This window comes from Microcaecilia unicolor, chromosome 11 (genome assembly GCF_901765095.1).
Source record: "Microcaecilia unicolor chromosome 11, aMicUni1.1, whole genome shotgun sequence".
NCBI lineage: Eukaryota > Metazoa > Chordata > Amphibia > Gymnophiona > Siphonopidae > Microcaecilia > Microcaecilia unicolor.
Window position 1 is genome coordinate 33350239 of NC_044041.1, and position 17428 is coordinate 33367666.

The following is a 17428-nucleotide window of genomic DNA, read 5'->3' on the forward strand; positions in this document are numbered from 1 at the left end:
AGTTCAGTGCAGGTGGCGGTCCAGAGTGGAAAGCATCAGAGGTTTCTGTGGTGGCAGTTGCCTCTGAGCCCTCAAGCACTTCAGTGGTTCTCCCAGTTTCAGTGGTAACTGCCACCATTTTTGTTTCTTGGCACGCTAAGGGGCTGCCACATCTTTATCCAGAGGCACCCTTCAGGGCATTGCATCAGCAGTGGAGACCTCGGGGGGGGGGGGGGGGGGGGGTTCCTCCAGAGTTATTTGGGAACTGTTTCAGGCCTGGAAGACTGGGGGTGCAATCCAGGAGGATGCAGCAGTGGCAGGGGTTTCCTCTGGGGTAGCAAAGAGGCCTAGGCTGGACTGGGCAGCCCTTGATATGAGAGCTCGGTCCAGTTTTAGAGGAGGACCTGAATGACCAAGAGATGGAAAACCCAATGGCCCTGAATTTGGGCAAGGGGACCTTCCTCAATCCCTCCTTCCTGGGAAAGATCTGTCTGTGGTGTGGATTTTCCAAAGGGATGAGTTAGTGGAATTAATTTCCCAGGTTTTTTCCATGCTGAAGTTTGATTCAGATGAGACTACTGAAGGGGAGCAGGCAGAGTTGGCATTGCTTGATTCCCCTTGTAAGGTGGCAAGAGCAATGAGCAAGCTTTATCCCATTCCAGAGGATGATTGGGAGGCCCTGAAGCCTCCCACTGTGGATGTTGTGGTGTAGTGGAGGATGGTGCAGCCCTCTGGGATCCTCAGGATAGGAGGATAGAGTCCCTTTTGAAGCATAGCTTTGGTCTTTCGGCGCTGGCCCTCTAGGCATCCATTTGTGGCAGGCTGGTTGCTAGGGCTTGTTTTCGGTGGGCAGAAAGGGTGTTGGATGGCCCTGAGTTTGGTACGAGAGTATTGGTCCAGGTAGTGGCCAAAATTGAGACAGGGACGTCTTTCTTGGCTGATGCTCTCTATGATATCTTGAGGACTTCTGTGAAGAATGTGTCTCTGGTGGTAGCTGCTCGCGGAGCTCTAGGGCTTCAGGGATGGCTTGCAGATGCAGCTTCCAAATCCAAATTGTGATCTCTTCCTTTTTGGGGCTCTATGCTTTTTGGGGAGGAGTTGGATAAGCTGGTGCGTAGATTAGGAGATGCTAAGGTCCCTCATTTGCTGGTGGATAGGCCAAAGACAGGAGGCGTGGCTTGTCTTCATGGGGCTGTTTTCAGGAGACCAGATGGTATTGTCCTGGGCAGCCCAGAGGGGTCGGTTTTTTCCAGTTGACGCAGTCCTTTCAAGGGGGCCATCGTGGAGGTCATGATGCAGGCCCCTGAGATCCCAGACAGGTTAAGAGTTCTCATTAGTGTTGGGGTCCACCCTCTGGTGCCGGTGGGCTCACAATCTAAGTTTGTACCTGAGGCAATGGAGTGACTTGCCCAAGATCACAAGGAGCAGCAGTGGGATTTGAACTGGCCACCTCTGGATTGCAAGACCGGTGCTCTAACCACTAGGCCACTCCTCCACTTGCAGGCCTTGTTCTGTAGGCAGCCTTTTCTTTTTTTCCTGGGAGAAAATCACCGTGAACTCAATCCTGTCCTTTTTGCCCAAGGTGATTTTGGACTTTCACGTCAATCAAGTCATTCAGGAGATCATTAAAGACCTACCTATTCAGAAAAACATTCCCCACTGACCTAACCTAGATGCCAGGGACCAGGATACAGTTGTAGCACAAGGATCTCTTTCCTCTGCTTTGCTGTTGTAATACTGACTGGCTGGGTTTTGCACAGGGTTAATATACAATGCTGAAAGTCAGTGGTTCTCAGTCTTCCTCAGCTGGTAAGAGTGCATAACCCACGGATTTTGACCGGTCTGGAGGGGGTTTAAAGGAAAGAAAATTAGCAGGCAAGGTCAAATTTCTCCTTCATCTTGGAGGTTTTCGAGTGGGCCTAGGCAGCATCCCTGCTACTTTCAAAGGCTTAGACTTCTGCCACCTTCTTGTTCTTCCCAGCAGCCCCAGGCCCAGCATTCCTAAGCTCAGAAGTCCCAGTCTGCTCTTCAGTTGAAGCAAGGGATTAGCTTTTGACTGGCTCCAGGAGAGCATAGCTGCAAAGTAACTATCCCGGATACCTACCGCTAGGGGGATGGCTGAATATTTTCCAACATAGGTGGCCCCTTGTAATCTCTGATGGTGAGTTCTTCAAATAGTTCTGTGTTGGTATCAAAAACCACCAAATGTTTCACCGAGAGCATCATTCATCAGCTCTCTGCACAAGCAGTTACTTGTAGAAGAAATTTGCGCCCTTCTACAGGTCAATGTGGTCAAACCTATGCCATCAGGGGAAGAAGGAGAGAGATTCTATTCTACATACTTACTTGTGCCCAAAACACAGGGAGATTTTGTCCTATCTTAGACCTAAGGGCCCTGAATAAGTTTTTAGTCAAGGAAAAGTTCAGGATGATTTCCCTGGGCACCCTTCTTCCCCCAATTGAGGAGAATGATTGCCTATGCTCTCTGGACGTAAAGGATGACTATACCCACATTTTGATTTTTCCCAGTCCCAGGAAGTATCTCAGATGCCAAATAGGGAAACTCCAAGCCACTGTGTTAGCTCCCACAGTATTTACCAAGTGTCCAGTGGTAGTTGCAGTGTATTTGTGCAGACTGAGAGTATGTGTTTCCCTATATGATTGGCTGGTCAAGATCACATTGCAGGAGGACAGTCAGTGCGCCTAATTTCTCGGGTGTTGGAGTTACTAGAGTTTGTCATAAGCTACCCAAGTTCCGCCTTCTCCTGGTCCAGCAATTGGAGCACATAGGAGCCCTGTTTGATACTGTGCAGGCTCAGGATTTTCTCCCACAAGCAAGAGCAGACACCTTAACAGCACTTGCCTTGCAGGTCTGAAACAGCAAGCAGATCACAGCTCAGCAGATGTTGAGATTAATGGGCCACATGGCCTCAACAGTGCACGTCTCCATTTGAGAGAGGCCCAGTGGACCCTAGCTTCCCAGTGGTTTCGGTCAGCTGGAAACCTAGCGGATGTAATCCAGATTCCTCCTGAGTTGACTCGTGTGCCCTTCTCTGGTGGATAATTCGGACGAATTTGACTGTGGGACTAGGATTCCAAATTCCACCTCCTCGGAAGGTGCTAACAACAGATGCATCCAACCTGGGATGGGGAGCTAATGTGGATGGGTTTTCACACCCATGGAACTTGGTCTGTTCAGGAAACAGATCTCCATATCAACCTCCTGAAGCTGAGGGCCATTTGGAGTGCTCTAAAGGCTTTCAGAGATTGGCTACAGAAGGAAATTAGTCTCATTCAAACAGGCAACCAGATTGCAGTGTTCTATGTGAATAAGCAGGGGTTTACGGGATCCTACCCCATGTGTCAGGAAGCAGTGGGCCTTCCTTCATTGAATGGTTTTCCGAGCCACATACCTAGCAGGAAAGGACAACTGCCAGGCGGACAGACTGAGCGGGGTTTTGCAATCACACAAATGGTCTCTCAACGTGGGCATAACCCGCAAGATCTTCCAGGAGTGGGTCAACCCTTCGGTAGATCTTTTTGCCACTCATATCAACAAAATCACACAGCAGACTAGTGTCAGATGCCTTTCTCCTACATTGGAGAAAGGTCTTCTATATGCTTATTCTCCGATACCTCTCTCTGGACAAGACCAGTGAACTATGATCCTAATCACTCCTTACTGGCCGAGGCTGATCTGGTTTCCTCTTCTTCTGGAGTTGTTCTTCAAAGATCTGTGTAGATTTTCAAATATTTTTTGACCTTTATCATGCAGAAAGAGGGAACTCTTCTGCATCCCAGCCTCCAATCCCTGGCCCTCACAGCTTGTATATTGAGAATGTAGAATTTGAATCCCTAGATTTGCAGGAGGGTGTGTCTCACATCTTGCTGACTTTCAGGAAAGACTCCACTAAAAGGTGTTACTCATTTTAAGTGAAGGAGGTTTGTCGTCTGTTGAGAGGCAAAGACCTTAGATCTACATAAAAACTGCTTGAATATCTCCTGCACCTTTCTGAGTCAGATATGAAAACCAACTATGTAAGTGTTCATCTAAGTGCAATTAGTGCTTATCACAGTGTAGGACTTAAGCCCATCTCTGTACAGCCTCTAGTTGTTCGCTTTGTGAGAGGTTTGCTATTAACAAAGCCCCCTGTCAAACCTCAAACTGTGTCATGGGATTTCAACGTTATCCTAAACCTACTGGAAAGTTCTTTTTGAGCCACTTGATTCCTATCATCTGAAGTATTTGACCTGGAAAGTTGTATTTTTGGTGGCAGCCACTTCAGCTCACAGAATCAGTGAACTTCAGGCCCTAGTAGCTGATCCATTTTACATTAAGTTTCACCACAATCGAATAGGTCTCCACAAGCATTCTAAGTTTTTTACTATCGGAGTTTCCCAAAACCACATGCCAATTCTGATGAGCATGTACTGCATACCCTAGACTTCATACTTTTTGTTTCTTTTAACCTAGACTGGATGGGGGTAGTCATTGGCAAATACACAATTTCTAATTGGCTAGCAGATTGCATCTCCTTTACTTATTCCTGGTCTGTGCTGACTCTAGAGGGTCATGTCGAGGCTCATAATGTCAGTCCCCAACTTGAGGACAGCCTTCATAGAGGAGATTTACAAAGCTGTGACATGGTCATCTGTCCACACAGTCACATCTCATTACTGCCTTGAGGAGTATACCTAACGTTCAGGCAGGCAGTCTTTTAATTTGTTCAGTGCCTAGAATCCACCTCCATCCCCCTAGGCCCGGTTTTCTATGGTTCCAGGTTGCACCTTCACTACTTGTATGTGAATAGTTTCATGTTAATTGAATGTCAGGCCTCGATGTTTCAAGTCCCTATTATCCTAGCATTGTTGTTTTTGGTTAGCCTGGTAGCTACGGATTCCCAGCTGTGAGAATACAACTGACCTGCTTGTACTCTGAGAAAGCAAAGTTACCCTCCTGTAGAAGGTACTCTCCGAGGATAGCAGACCAAGTATTCTCACATACTTTCGCACCTCCCCTTGAAGTTGTATTCTTTAGCTATTTTATATGACTGAGGGACCTGCGCTCGTGTGTCGAGCGGGAAGGCACCAGTGCATGCACGGTACAATACTGCTAGATTGTTTTATATTAATCTCACTAGTCAGCTTCTGCACTGGGTTCAGTTGGATGACATCACCCAGCTGTGAGAATACTTGGTCTGCTGTCTTCAGACAACCTGCTACAGGTGAGTAACTTCGCTATTTTCTTTGTCCTCTGGGGTCATACCATCCTGATCAAGTGGATGTTATCTTCTTCTTCCAGCAGATGGAACTAGAGAAAAAAAATAATCTCTTCCTGTGAACTAACCAGTATAAGGGCTGGTGCTTAGTGGAAAACTCCAGTATTTTCTCTATCTCTAGAAGATGGTAGGTTTATTCAGGCTGGTGCTCCTGGTCCTTGGCTTATCTCCCAGCTCAGCAGACTATGGCGACGCAGCTTGGTTGATTCTAACGTCCACTCCCAGGTTCCCAGTTCCAATCTATATGTGTTTTCTTCCTTCAGTTTGACTGCTACATCTCTCATCTCTCTCACTTTCTTTAATGTGGAAGGAGCAATATCAGCACATATTTCCACTTTATGCATTTCCCACATTAGCATTCCCATTGCAGCTGCTGTTTTCTCTTTGATGGAAAAATTTTGGTAACAAATCACAGTGTCTTGAGTTGTGTTATTTCAGGGTGAGCTGAATGACCATAATGAACAGTCAATTTTTATCTCTACATTCACTGGTTTTCCTTTTGCTTGTAGAATGGCCCAGCTTCATCTCTTGGCAGTCTGAGTACTTCTAGGTTTCTAGCTCCCCCATAAACCTCCGATTTTGGCACTGTGATCTATTTTCTAAGTTTTCCAGCTTGTCCTTATGCCTTTGAAGCTCCATAATCCGACTCTCCAAATCTCTTAGTGTTTCTCCTTGCTCCTCCAGCCATTCTGCCACTTCCTTCAACTGCCTACCAACATTAGTTATGTCACTCTAGAACTCTGTGATGTTCTTCATGATCCTCATTCCCCCCTTCCCCAAACTGCTATGAGGTCAGATTTGAGATCACGGAAGCTCACCTTGACTCTAAAAATCTGCATGTGATTCTGCTAACTGGCCTGCAGCCCTTATGAGGACCTCATTGTTTTATCCTGTGTATTTTGGACCTAGGTCTTATCTCGAAAATGCCTGGCTCTTGCTATTATTATTATTAGGATTACCTGTGACCCTGCTAGTATACGCAAACTCCTTTAAACTGTTTTTTTTTTTCTTCACTATGCTCTGCAGCACTTCAGAGGTACCTCCTCTGCTACTGGGGATGTTAATTTGTCTTAGAATATAGGTAATCGATAGAAATCAAACAAAATTAAAACATGGAAAAGAAAATAAGATACCACCTTTTTTATTGGACATAATACATTTCTTGATTAGCTTTCGAAGGTTGCCCTTCGTCAGTTCAGAAATAAGCAAATGTGGTAGCTGACAGTGTATATAACAGTCTCTCATAGACAGTCTAGCAGGGTGGGTAGGAGATGTGTATTGGGACTTCAGAGCATTCCATAGATAGTCCGTCAGGATGTTTGTGGGGAGGGGAGGGTGATAAGCAGAGAAAAACAACTTTATGGTTTATAATGGGCTAGAAAACCCAGATCCTTGTTAAGTCCTGTCTGTTGGGTGTCAAAATATTCAATCATTCTGACATCAAAGGTTTTACGTCCCTGTATTGTTTTAAAGTTACCTTTCAGTATTCTCACTGTGAAATCACTGTGGTACAGTGTCCTGGTTCTGTGAAGTGCTGTCACACTGGATTGGGGGCCCTACTGGCTGTATTGTTTATGTGATGTCTATGTAAATTGAATCTTGTCTTAAGCATCTGGCCTGTTTCTCCAATATAGCAACCGTCGTTACATTTTTTTTACACTGAATGATATATACCACATTGGAAGATGAGCATGTGAAAGATTCCTTTATGTTGAATATATTTCCTTTGTGAATGACTGTGGGGTCCTGTGAAATGTTTTGGCATATTTTGCAGCTAGATATGTTACAAGGACGTGTGCCTTTCTGTTCCTTTTCAGTCTGTGTTTGGAGTTTACTTCTGATAAGCTTGTGTTTTAAGTTGGGTGGCTGTCGGAAGGCCAGTACTGGTGGGGATGGGAATATCTCCTTCAGTAATTCTTCCTCCTGGAGCAAAGGTTGTAGATCTCTTATGATTTTCCTCAGTTTTTCCAGCTCTGGATTGTATGTCACTAGAAGGGGGATTCTGTCTGTGGTTTTTTTCTCTTTGTACTGTAGCAGATTTTCCCTGGGTGTTCTGAGGGAGGAGGCAATATTTTTGGAAATTATTTTGGGGTTGTATCCTTTCTGTTTGAAGGATGCAGTCAGGCTTTTAAGGTGTCTGTCTCTGTCCCCTGGGTCAGAGCAGATACGGTGGTATCTTGTGGCTTGGCTGTAAGTGATGGATCTTTTTGTATGTGCAGGATGGAAGCTGGAGTTGTGGAGGTAGCTGCATCTGTCTGTGGGTTTCTTGTATACAGATGTTTGTATACAGCTGTCACTGAGACCGTGGTAGCCAAAAAATTGACTTTTTCTTGGGAGTAGTCAATTTTGAATCTGATTGTAGGATGGTATGTATTGAAGGAAGAGTGAAATTGTTTCAGAGTTTCTTCACCCTCCGTCCAAATCATAAAAATGTCATCGATGTACCGGTAGTATTTTAGAGGTTTGGTCTGGTGTATATTCAGAAATGTCTCTTCCAGCTCAGCCATAAAAAGGTTGGCATATTGGGGTGCTGTCCTGGTGCCCATCGCAGTGCCCATTATTTGTAGATAGATATCATTGTTAAAGCGGAAGTAGTTGTGAGTTAAAATAAATTTGATTAATTTTGTAATAGTTTCTGGTGAGTATTGATGGTCTAGTGTGTATGTTCTTAGGAGTTTCCCACATGCAGCTATGCCATCTACATGTGGAATGTTGCTGTATAGTGATTCTACATCCATCGTGACCAGAAGGGCGTTAGGTGGTAGTTGCTTGATATTTTTCAATTTATTCAGAAAGTCTGTGGTGTCTTGTATGAAGCTGTTAGTTTTGTGCAGGAGAGGTTTCAGAATTCCCTCTATGAGTCCAGATATTTCCTCCGTGAGTGTGCCAATACCTGATATGATTGGCCTGCCCGCGTTTCTAGGTTTGTGGATTTTGGGTAGCATGTAGAATGTGCCCACAGATGGTTGGTTTGGTATGAGTTTCTTCAGATGTGGCTGTACTTGTTTAGAAAATGTTCTGATAAGGTCTTTTAGCTGTTTTGTATAATCCTGTGTGGGGTCCTCAGCTAGTTTCCTGTGGTATTTATTGTCTGAGAGCTGTCTGTGTCCTTCTTCAATGTATTTTTGTGTGTCCATAATTACCACTGCACCTCCTTTGTCTGCGGGTTTGATGGTAATGCGTTCGTTAGTTTGTAGAGTTCTTATGGCTGCTCTTTCTGGTGGGGTAAGATTGTACAGAATTCTCTTTTGTTTGTTGGAAAGTTGGGATTTTACCCTATGTCTGAAACTTTCTATGTAATTATCCAGCTTGTAGTTTTGTCCCTCCTGTGTGGTGAAATAAGTGTTCTTTCGTTTAAGACTGTATTCCGGTTTGTTGGGGGTCCCTTTATTATAGAAATGTGTTCTCAGGCGCATTTTTCTAAAGAATTCTTCTAGGTCTGAGTATAGTTGGATTTTGTCCAGTTTGCTGGATGGGCAGAATGAAAGTCCTTTGGAGAGCACAGAGACTTCATGCTGTGATAATTCATGGTTTGAGAGGTTTATTATCCCCATCTGATCTGCATCCTTAAATGTGTGATCAGTATTCCTTGGTTTGTTTGGACTCTGATTTTCACCGGCCTGAGATGTATATCCAGGCGTCTCCAAGGTGTTTGGGGATGTTGGTTCTGTATTGCTGTTGATGTTCCAGGATAACCTGTTATTCTCCCTGTGATTCTGCAGGAGAGAAGACAGCTTTATTTCGTTTTTTGCGGATAGCAATGTATTGTTGTTTTTCTGCTTGGATGTTATGCAGGTCCTCTTTAAGTTGGCTCATATGGTGTGGATGTAGTTCCTCCATGTTCCTCACGATTTCATCCCTTTGGGTTTGTATCATTCTCTTTTTCTTGTAGTTGATGTATAAATGTTCGTTTCTTAGTTTCTGACTAGTGCGTTTGCAGAGTTTCTCTGCATAGTCAGAGTTGTAGGTAGTAGCCAAAGGATTTTTGATCCTCAGTCCTTTGGGAATGATGTCATTCTTCATGCGGCTGTATGCGGTATCTTCCATCTTAAGTAGAGAGGTGTGGTAGCCGTGTTAGTCCACTCTTAAAGGTAATCGATAGAAATCAAACAAAATTAAAAAATGGAAAAGAAAATAAGATACCTTTTTATTGGACATAACTTAATACATTTCTTGATTAGCTTTCGAAGGTTGCCCTTCTTCGTCAGATCAGAAATAAGCAAATGTGGTAGCTGACAGTGTATATAACAGTCTCTCATAGACAGTCTAGCAGGGTGGGTAGGAGATGTGTATGGGGACTTCAAAGCATTCCATGGATAGTCCAGCAGGATGTTTGTGGGGAGGGGAGGTGAGGGTGATAAACAGAGAAATACAACTTTATGGTTTATAATGGGCTAGAAAACCCAGATCCTTGTTAAGTCCTGTCTGTTGGGTGTCAAAATATTCAATCATTCTGACTTCAAAGGTTTTACGTTCCTGTATTGATTTTGCAGCACATAGACAATCTGTATGTACTATGCCCTTTTGAATCTGATTTCAGATTAGGGCACAGTACTGAGACCATCTTTACTTCATTAAATGAGCCACATGAAAGTTTCTCTAGCAGTCTCTCTTGATTTGTTGGAAGCTTTCAACATAGTAGTTCACTCTTTAGTGCTGGCAAAATTGTCAGATATTGGTCTTTCAGGTCTTTCAGGTAGAAAAAGAGGGGAACCAATGAGGGACTCTTTTTTTTTTTTTTTTTTTTTCTTTCAATGTGTTTATCAAATATTTCTTCCCCCTATCTCCACCTTCTCTCTGGAGTCCTTCAGGGTTCCATCCTTACTGTTTTTCTTTTCAATATTTTCTTGAGTTTGCTACTCTGATTCAAGATCGTGGTGTTAGTGCATACTGCTACACTGACAACATTCTGTTAGTATAATATTCCTTCCCAAAGAACCTTACCCAGCTGAAACTTTGTCTGCTATTTCTGCCTGATCATTATCTAATTGCCTCATTCTTAATTCCTCCAAAACCATAACTTGTTGGCTAACAGCTTGTCCCCTTCAGTTCTCACTTGCTCTTTGCTTTGTGGCTCTCTAATGGTCTTTGTAGATAATTTTAAGTGTCTTAAGAATCATTCTTGATTACCAGCTATACTTTGTAAGTGCTTCAGTGAGAACCTGCTTCTTGGCCCTGCACCGGTTTCGTCTGTTCCGTTCTCTCCTTGATCTCTCTTCTCAATTAACACTTTTTTATTTTATGCTCTCAGTGCTTCATGGTTAGACTACTATAATGTGAGTTTATTCTGATGTAAATCTTTCTCTTTTCAGATGTTTACAAACTATACATAATACTGCCTTATTTATTTATTTAGATTTTGCTCACACCTTTTTCAGTAGTTGTCACATCAGTTGGCTTCCAACTAGTTTTAGGATACAGTTTAAAATCCTGATGCTAAATTATAAGGCTTTATACTTCTCTTTCCTCATATATTTATTATAATTTGTCACTCCACAAACCCCAGCTTGCTGTCTGCATGTTATTCATGAATACCACCACCTTGCTATCCCTTCTGTCTTCAGAGCTAGACTTGATTCTGTCTGTCAGCATGCTTTGTTTTATACCACCAAGCTACTTTGGAACCTCCTTCCTCCTGCCCTGTTTTCAGAACACATTCTTTTCAGATTTAAAACAGCACTTAAACCCTTTTTTCCTTTTTTTTTTTGTTTTGTTACCTTTGCGTTTGTTGATCAAGTAGACTGCAGCTAATTTGCTGTCTGGTTGAACATGAGTCTGTAGATTTCTATCGTAATTGCTTCTCATTCTGTTACTTCAATCTGTCTGTTTCTCTTACTGGTTTCCTTGACAAATATTTTAATTTTGGCATTTTTTTCCTTTTTTAGTGCCTAATTTACAGTTGAGCATTTATACCAGGTTTTGTTTGGTTCACGCCCAAAATTTGACGCGGATCTTAATGTTATGCACTATTCTATAAATATTGCCCAACTCACAGCACCATTTATAGGATAGCACTCTGTTCCATTTACTGAATGTAGTCCAAAATGTGTCCTGAAGTCAGAAGGGAATGGGTCTATGGCACATGTTATGTGCAGGAATATTTTACATAGGGTGTTTCTCTTTGGATGTCAGTGATGAGCAAGAGAAACTGAAAGGATATGACTATTCTCCGAGGACAAGCAGGCTGCTTGTTCTCACATGTGGGTCGACATCCGCGTCGGCCCAGGAATCGGCATTTTGCAAGCAAAATATAAAAAAAAGTTTTGCCAGATTCTTCTGGCACACGTGCAGCACGCACCACGCATGCGTGGACTTATTTCCCACCTGTCGCGTGAGCGCATTCCCTCAGTTTTCTTTTCTCCGTGTTGAGGTGCGGTAGTTTTTTTCTGCGCTCCTCTCAGGCTCAGGAAAGAGTCTTCAAGTTTTCGCCTCATTTTTTCTTTATCTTATTATTATTGTCATTAAAAAAACAAAACAAGTTCCCGTAGTGTACTTTTAGTTTTGCCCCCTTTCAAGTTTCCTTTATTTTTCGTCGTGGATGGTTTTTAGGCCACGCGGTTGGGTTATTCCCTTATTTTTGTGCCCTTTTTTCTTTTATCAGGCACAATCACGTCTTTTGATTTCGCCAAAGCCGTTTTTCCTTCCATGTCATCAAAGACAGCCAGCGGCTTCAAACGTTATACTCAGTGCAACCGGACCATCTCAGGTACCGATACCCACACCTGGTGTATCCAGTGCCTTGGGCCCAACCATAGCCCAGCTGCTTGTAGTCTGTGTCTCCCGGGCGTCGAAGGAATCAGCACTCGATAAGTGTTGGAGCCGAGAGGATTGCTCCCCCTCTATTCAGGAGGTGCTGATGCGTCTGTCTTCTGGCAGCCTGGTACCTGCTCCCGAGCCTCGACAGATTCTGCCATCGGCTCCTTTACCGACCCCGCAGCTTTGTCTGACGGCAGCTCTCGACGAGCGCATCAGGGCCCTGCTTCCAGAGCTCCTGGAAGATTTGCTGCACCAGTCTGCTTCGGTGTTAGGGGTGCTTGCACCTTCCGTACCGTCTGCTACAGCGGAATCTGGCTCTCCGCCTGTGGTGAGGTCCCCGACCTCGGTGCTGCCTGCGGCATCGGTGTCGGCTGTCACCCAGGTCAATTCCCCTTCGACGTCGATGGAGGAAGCTTCACCGGAGTCCAGGCAGGTGTCAACTTCTCGGCACTGCCATCAAGGACATTGCTTCTCGGTGTCGAGACAGGCTCAGTTTCGGACTGCTCTGAGTGATGTCTTGTCTGGTACTGAAGATGAGCGTTCGTGGGAGGAAGAGGAAGATCCCAGTTACTTTTCTTCTGACTAGTCCTATGGGATTCCCTCTGAACCTTCCCCTCCACCAGAAAGGAGACTTTCTCCACCGGGGAGTCTATCCTTTTTCTCCTTTGTTCCAGGAAATGGCGGTGGCTATTCCCTTCCTTATGGAGGTTGAGGATGAACCCAGGGCTGAGATGCTCGAGGTCCTGGGTTATCCTTCTCCGCCTAGAGAGGCTCCAACGGCTCTTTTGCATAATGTACTGAAGGAAGTCCTTATGCGAAACTGGTCGTTCCCTCAGTCTAATCCCATGATAAAGAGAAAAGCTGAATCCCAATATCGGATCCACGGTGAACCTGGATTGATGAGGTCTCAGCTACCTCACAATTCCATGGTGGTGGACTCTGCCCTCAAAAGAGCCAGGAGCTCTAGGGACTATGCCTTGGTGCCCCCAGGCAGAGAATCTAGAACTTTGGACTCTTTGGGGAGGAAGACGTATCAGGCTGCTATGCTCGCTGCCAAGATCCAGACATACTAGCTCTTCATGAGTGTCCACTTGCGGAACTCGGTGAGGTAACTGTCCAGCTTGGTTGATGCACTCCCTCCGGAGCAGGCCGAACCTTTTCGCCAGGTGGTCAGGCAGCAGAAGGTATGTCGAAATTTCCTGGCAGACCTGGTTGACAAGCTTCCTCTGGAGCGGTCCAGGCCTTTTCAGGAGGTGGTCAGACAGTTGAAGGCGTGTTGAAAATTCCTGTCCAGGGGTATTTATGACACTTTTGATGTAGCATCTATGATCGCTGCCCAAGGTATAGTGGTGTGCAGACTCTCATGACTGCGTATCTCTGACCTGGGTCATTCGGCCCAGCAGTGGATGGTGAATGTTTCTTGCTGGAGGGATAACCTTTTTGGTGAGAAAGTAGAGGATCTAGATGACCAGATCAAGAAGCACAATGATGCTATGGATTCTCTCTCTCGCCGGGCGTCTTCTGCTACTACCTCCTCATCTAGGAGGTTTTTTGGAGGGAAGAGGAGTGCTCACTATTCCTATGCTAGGCGTAGTTACACTCCTGCTTCTCGGCAACCTGCCCAGGCTCAGTCCCAGCGCGCTCGTTCTCAATAGTGTGCACCTAAGGCCATTGCAGCTGGCAAGCAAAAGCAAGGGACGGGCTTTTGACTGGCTCCAGTTCAGCATAGCCTCAGTAAACGTGTCCGTACTGGCTGACTTGCCAGTTGGGGGGAGGTTAATGTTTTTTCATCAAAGGTGGCCTCTTATAACCTCCGACCGGTGGGTTCTTCAAATAGTCCGGTTAGGATACACCCTCAATTTGGAATCCAAGCCTCCAAATTGCCCACCGGGAGCTCAGTCCTACAGCTCCCAGCACAAGCAGGTACTTGCAGAGGAACTCCCCCCCTTCTACAGGCCCAAGCGGTTGAACCCGTTCCACCAGGAGAAGAAGGGCTGGGATTCTACTCCAGGTACTTCCTTGTGCAAAAGAAAACAGGGGGGGGGGGGGGGATGCGTCCCATCCTAGACCTAAGGGCCTTGAACAAATTTCTTATCCGAGAAAAGTTCAGGATGGTTTCCCTGGGCACCCTTCTTCCCATGATTCATGAAAATGATTGGCTATGGACTTAAAGGATGCTTACACACACATCTTGATACTTGCAGCTCACAGGACGTATCTTCGATTTCGGCTGGGAACACAGCACTTTCAGTACCGTGTACTGCCTTTTGGCCTGGCGTCTGCGCCCTGAGTGTTTACAAAATGCCTAGCTGTAGTCGCAGCATCGCTATGCAGACTGGGAGTGCATGTGTTTCCTTATCTCGACGACTATTCAAGTGCTGGAGCTGCTGGGGATTGTCATAAATTATCCCAAGTCCCATCTCACCCCAGTCCAAAAATTGGAATTTATTGGAGCTCTGCTGAACACTCAGACAGTTTGAGCTTATCTTCCCGAGGCAAGGGCGACAACCTTCTCTTCCTGGTGTCCGTGGTTCAAGTGTCTCAGCAGGTCACGGCTCGGCATGATGTTGAGACTTCTGGGGCACATGGCCTCCACAGTTCTTGTAACGCCCATGGCACGTCTACATATGAGATCAGCTCAGTGGACCCTAGCTTCCCAGTGGTTTCAAGCTGCGGGGGATCTAGAGGATGTAATCCAACTGTCCACCAACTTTTGGAATTCTCTTCAGTGGTGGACGATTCGATCCAATTTGACCATGGGGCAACCATTCCAAGTTCCTCAGCCATGAAAAGTGCTGACGACGGATGCATGTCTCCTGGGGTGGGGAGCTCATGTAGATGGGCTCCACACTCAGGGAGCCTGGTCCTTTCAGGAAAAAGGTCTGCAGATCAACCACCTGGAATTAAGAGCGATCTGGAACGCTCTCAAGGCTTTCAGAGATCGGCTGTCCAACCGAGTAATCTTAATTCAGACAGACAGGTTGCCATGTTTTACACCAACAAGCAGGGGGGCACCGGATCTCGCCCTCTGTGTCAGGAAGCTGTCCAGATATAGCTTTGGGCTCCATGTCACGGCATGTTTCTCCAAGTCACTTATCTGGCAGGTGTAAACAACGGTCTGGCCAACAGGTTGAGCAGGATAATGCAACCTCACGAGTGGTCACTGAACATGGGCGTAGTCCGCAAGATCTTCTGAGCGTGGGGCACCCCCTTGGTGGATTTGTTTGCCATTCAGATCAATCACAAGGTCCCTCAGTTCTGTTCCAGGCTTCAGGCCCACGACAGACTAGCGTCAGATGCCTTTCTCCTACATTGGGGAACAGGCCTTCTGTATGCGTATCCTCCCATACTTCTAGTAGGGAAGACTTTGCTGAAACTCAAGCAAGACTGTGGAACCATGATCCGATTGCACCCTTCTGGTCACGTCAGATTTGGTTCCCTCTTCTTCTGGAGTTGTCCTCTGAAGAACCATGGAGATTGGAGTGTTTTCCAACCCTCATCACTCAGAACGAGGGTTTTCTTCTACATGGGCCAAACAACAGAATGGGAGCAGTAACTCTAGAGCAAAAAAGGTAACCTAATACAAAGAATAAGGCTCTAGTAGCAAAATACGTGCTTACAAAAAATGAAGAAAAAGCCCTCAGAAACCGTGGGTAAAATACCCAGGGTTTAGTGTGCGGTTATATTGTTCTTATAACACACGCCACGGTTCTATCATTGGGCAAAAAACTTCATTTCAGGTAAATTTGCAATTTAATAGCCTTTAATACGGCTTGTAAAATATATCTTTTTAATTCTTTTTATAAATGTATTTTTTCACTTCTTTTCCTTTTTTCAATTATTATTCAACAATCCAACATTAACTGTTGCACTTAGCTTTTAAGCCGGGCACTCTTCAATATCTGTTCAACGGGAACCCGTTTCGCCCAAAACCTGGCTTCATCGGGAACGGAGTGCTTTAAATGTGTTTAAAGAAAGCGTACAGCATTTCAAAAAATGGCTTCTACAGCCCAACCTTCAGTCTCTGGCTCTCAAGGCCTGGATGTTGAGAGCTTAGAATTTGCCTCCTTGAGTCTTTCAGAGGGTGTCTCCTGAGTCTTGCTTGCTTCCAGAAAAGATTCCACGAAGAGGTGTTACTCTTTCGAATGGAGGAGGTTTGCCGTATGGTGTGACAGCAATGCCCTAGAAACCTCTTCCTTGTCATACACAGACCCTTCTTGAATACCTTCTGCACTTATCAGAGTCTGGTCTCAAGACCAACTCTGTAAGAGTTCATCTTAGTGCGATTAATGCTTTTCATCACCGTGTAGAGGGTAAGCCTATCTCTGGACAGCCTTTAGTTGTTCGCTTCATGAAAGGTTTGCTTTTGTCAAAGCCCCCTTTCAAACCTCCACCAGTGTCATGGGATCTCAACGTCATTCTCACTCAGCTGATGAGAACTCCTTTTGAACCACTGAATACCTGCCATTTGAAGTACTTGACCTGGAAGGTCATTTTGTTGGTGGCTGTTACTTCAGCTCATAGGGTCAGTGAACTTCAGGCCTTTTTAGTACATTCACCTTATATCAAATTTCATCACAACAGAGTAGTCCTCCTCACACACCCTAAGTTCCTGCCAAAGGTGGTGTCGGAGTTCCATTTGAACCAGTCAATTGTCTTGCCAACATTCTTTCCCAATCCTCATACCTGCCCTGGCGAAAGCAGTTTGCATACCTTGGACTGCAAGAGAGCATTGGCCTTTTACGTGGAGCAGACAAAGCCCTTCAGACATTCCGCCCAGTTGTTCGTTTTTTTTCGATCCCAACAGGAGGGGATGTCACCATTGGAAAACGCACAATCTCAAATTGGCTAGTGGATTGCATTTCCTTCACTTATGCCAAGCTGAGCTGACTCTAGATGGCCATGTCACGGCTCATAATGTTAGAGCCATGGCTGCGTCAGTGGCTCACTTAGCCTCCATTGAAGAGATTTGCAAGGCTGCAATATGGTCATCGGTCCACACATTCACATCTCACTACTGCCTTCAGCAGGATACCCGATGCGACAGTCAGTTTGCGCAGTTAGTGCTGCAGAATCTGTTCGGGGTTTAGAATCCAACTCCACCCCCCAGACCCATTTTTGTTCTGTTCCAGGCTGCACTCTTAGTTGTTTATGATTTCAGGTCAATCTAAGTTATGTCCTCGCCGTTACGAGGCGCAGTTGATCAATGTTCGTTGTTTTGAGTGAGCCTGGTTGCTAGGGATACCCCACATGTGAGATCAATCAGCCTGCTTGTCCTCTGAGAAAGTGAAGATACTTACCTGTAGCAGGTATTCTTCGAGGACAACAGGCTGATTGTTCTTACAAACCCGCCCACCTCCCCTTTGGAGTTATTTGCTTCTTTTTATGCTTTTTGATTTAACTGATGGGATGCG

At 45.3% G+C, this 17428-nt stretch overlaps 1 protein-coding gene across 7 annotated transcripts in view; it reads left to right on the top strand.

Moving 5' to 3' along the window:
- Positions 1 to 17428, top strand: part of ATXN2 (ataxin 2) — a 401010-nt gene that overhangs the window by 247927 nt on the left and 135655 nt on the right. The gene's annotated exons all lie outside the window — the stretch shown is intronic.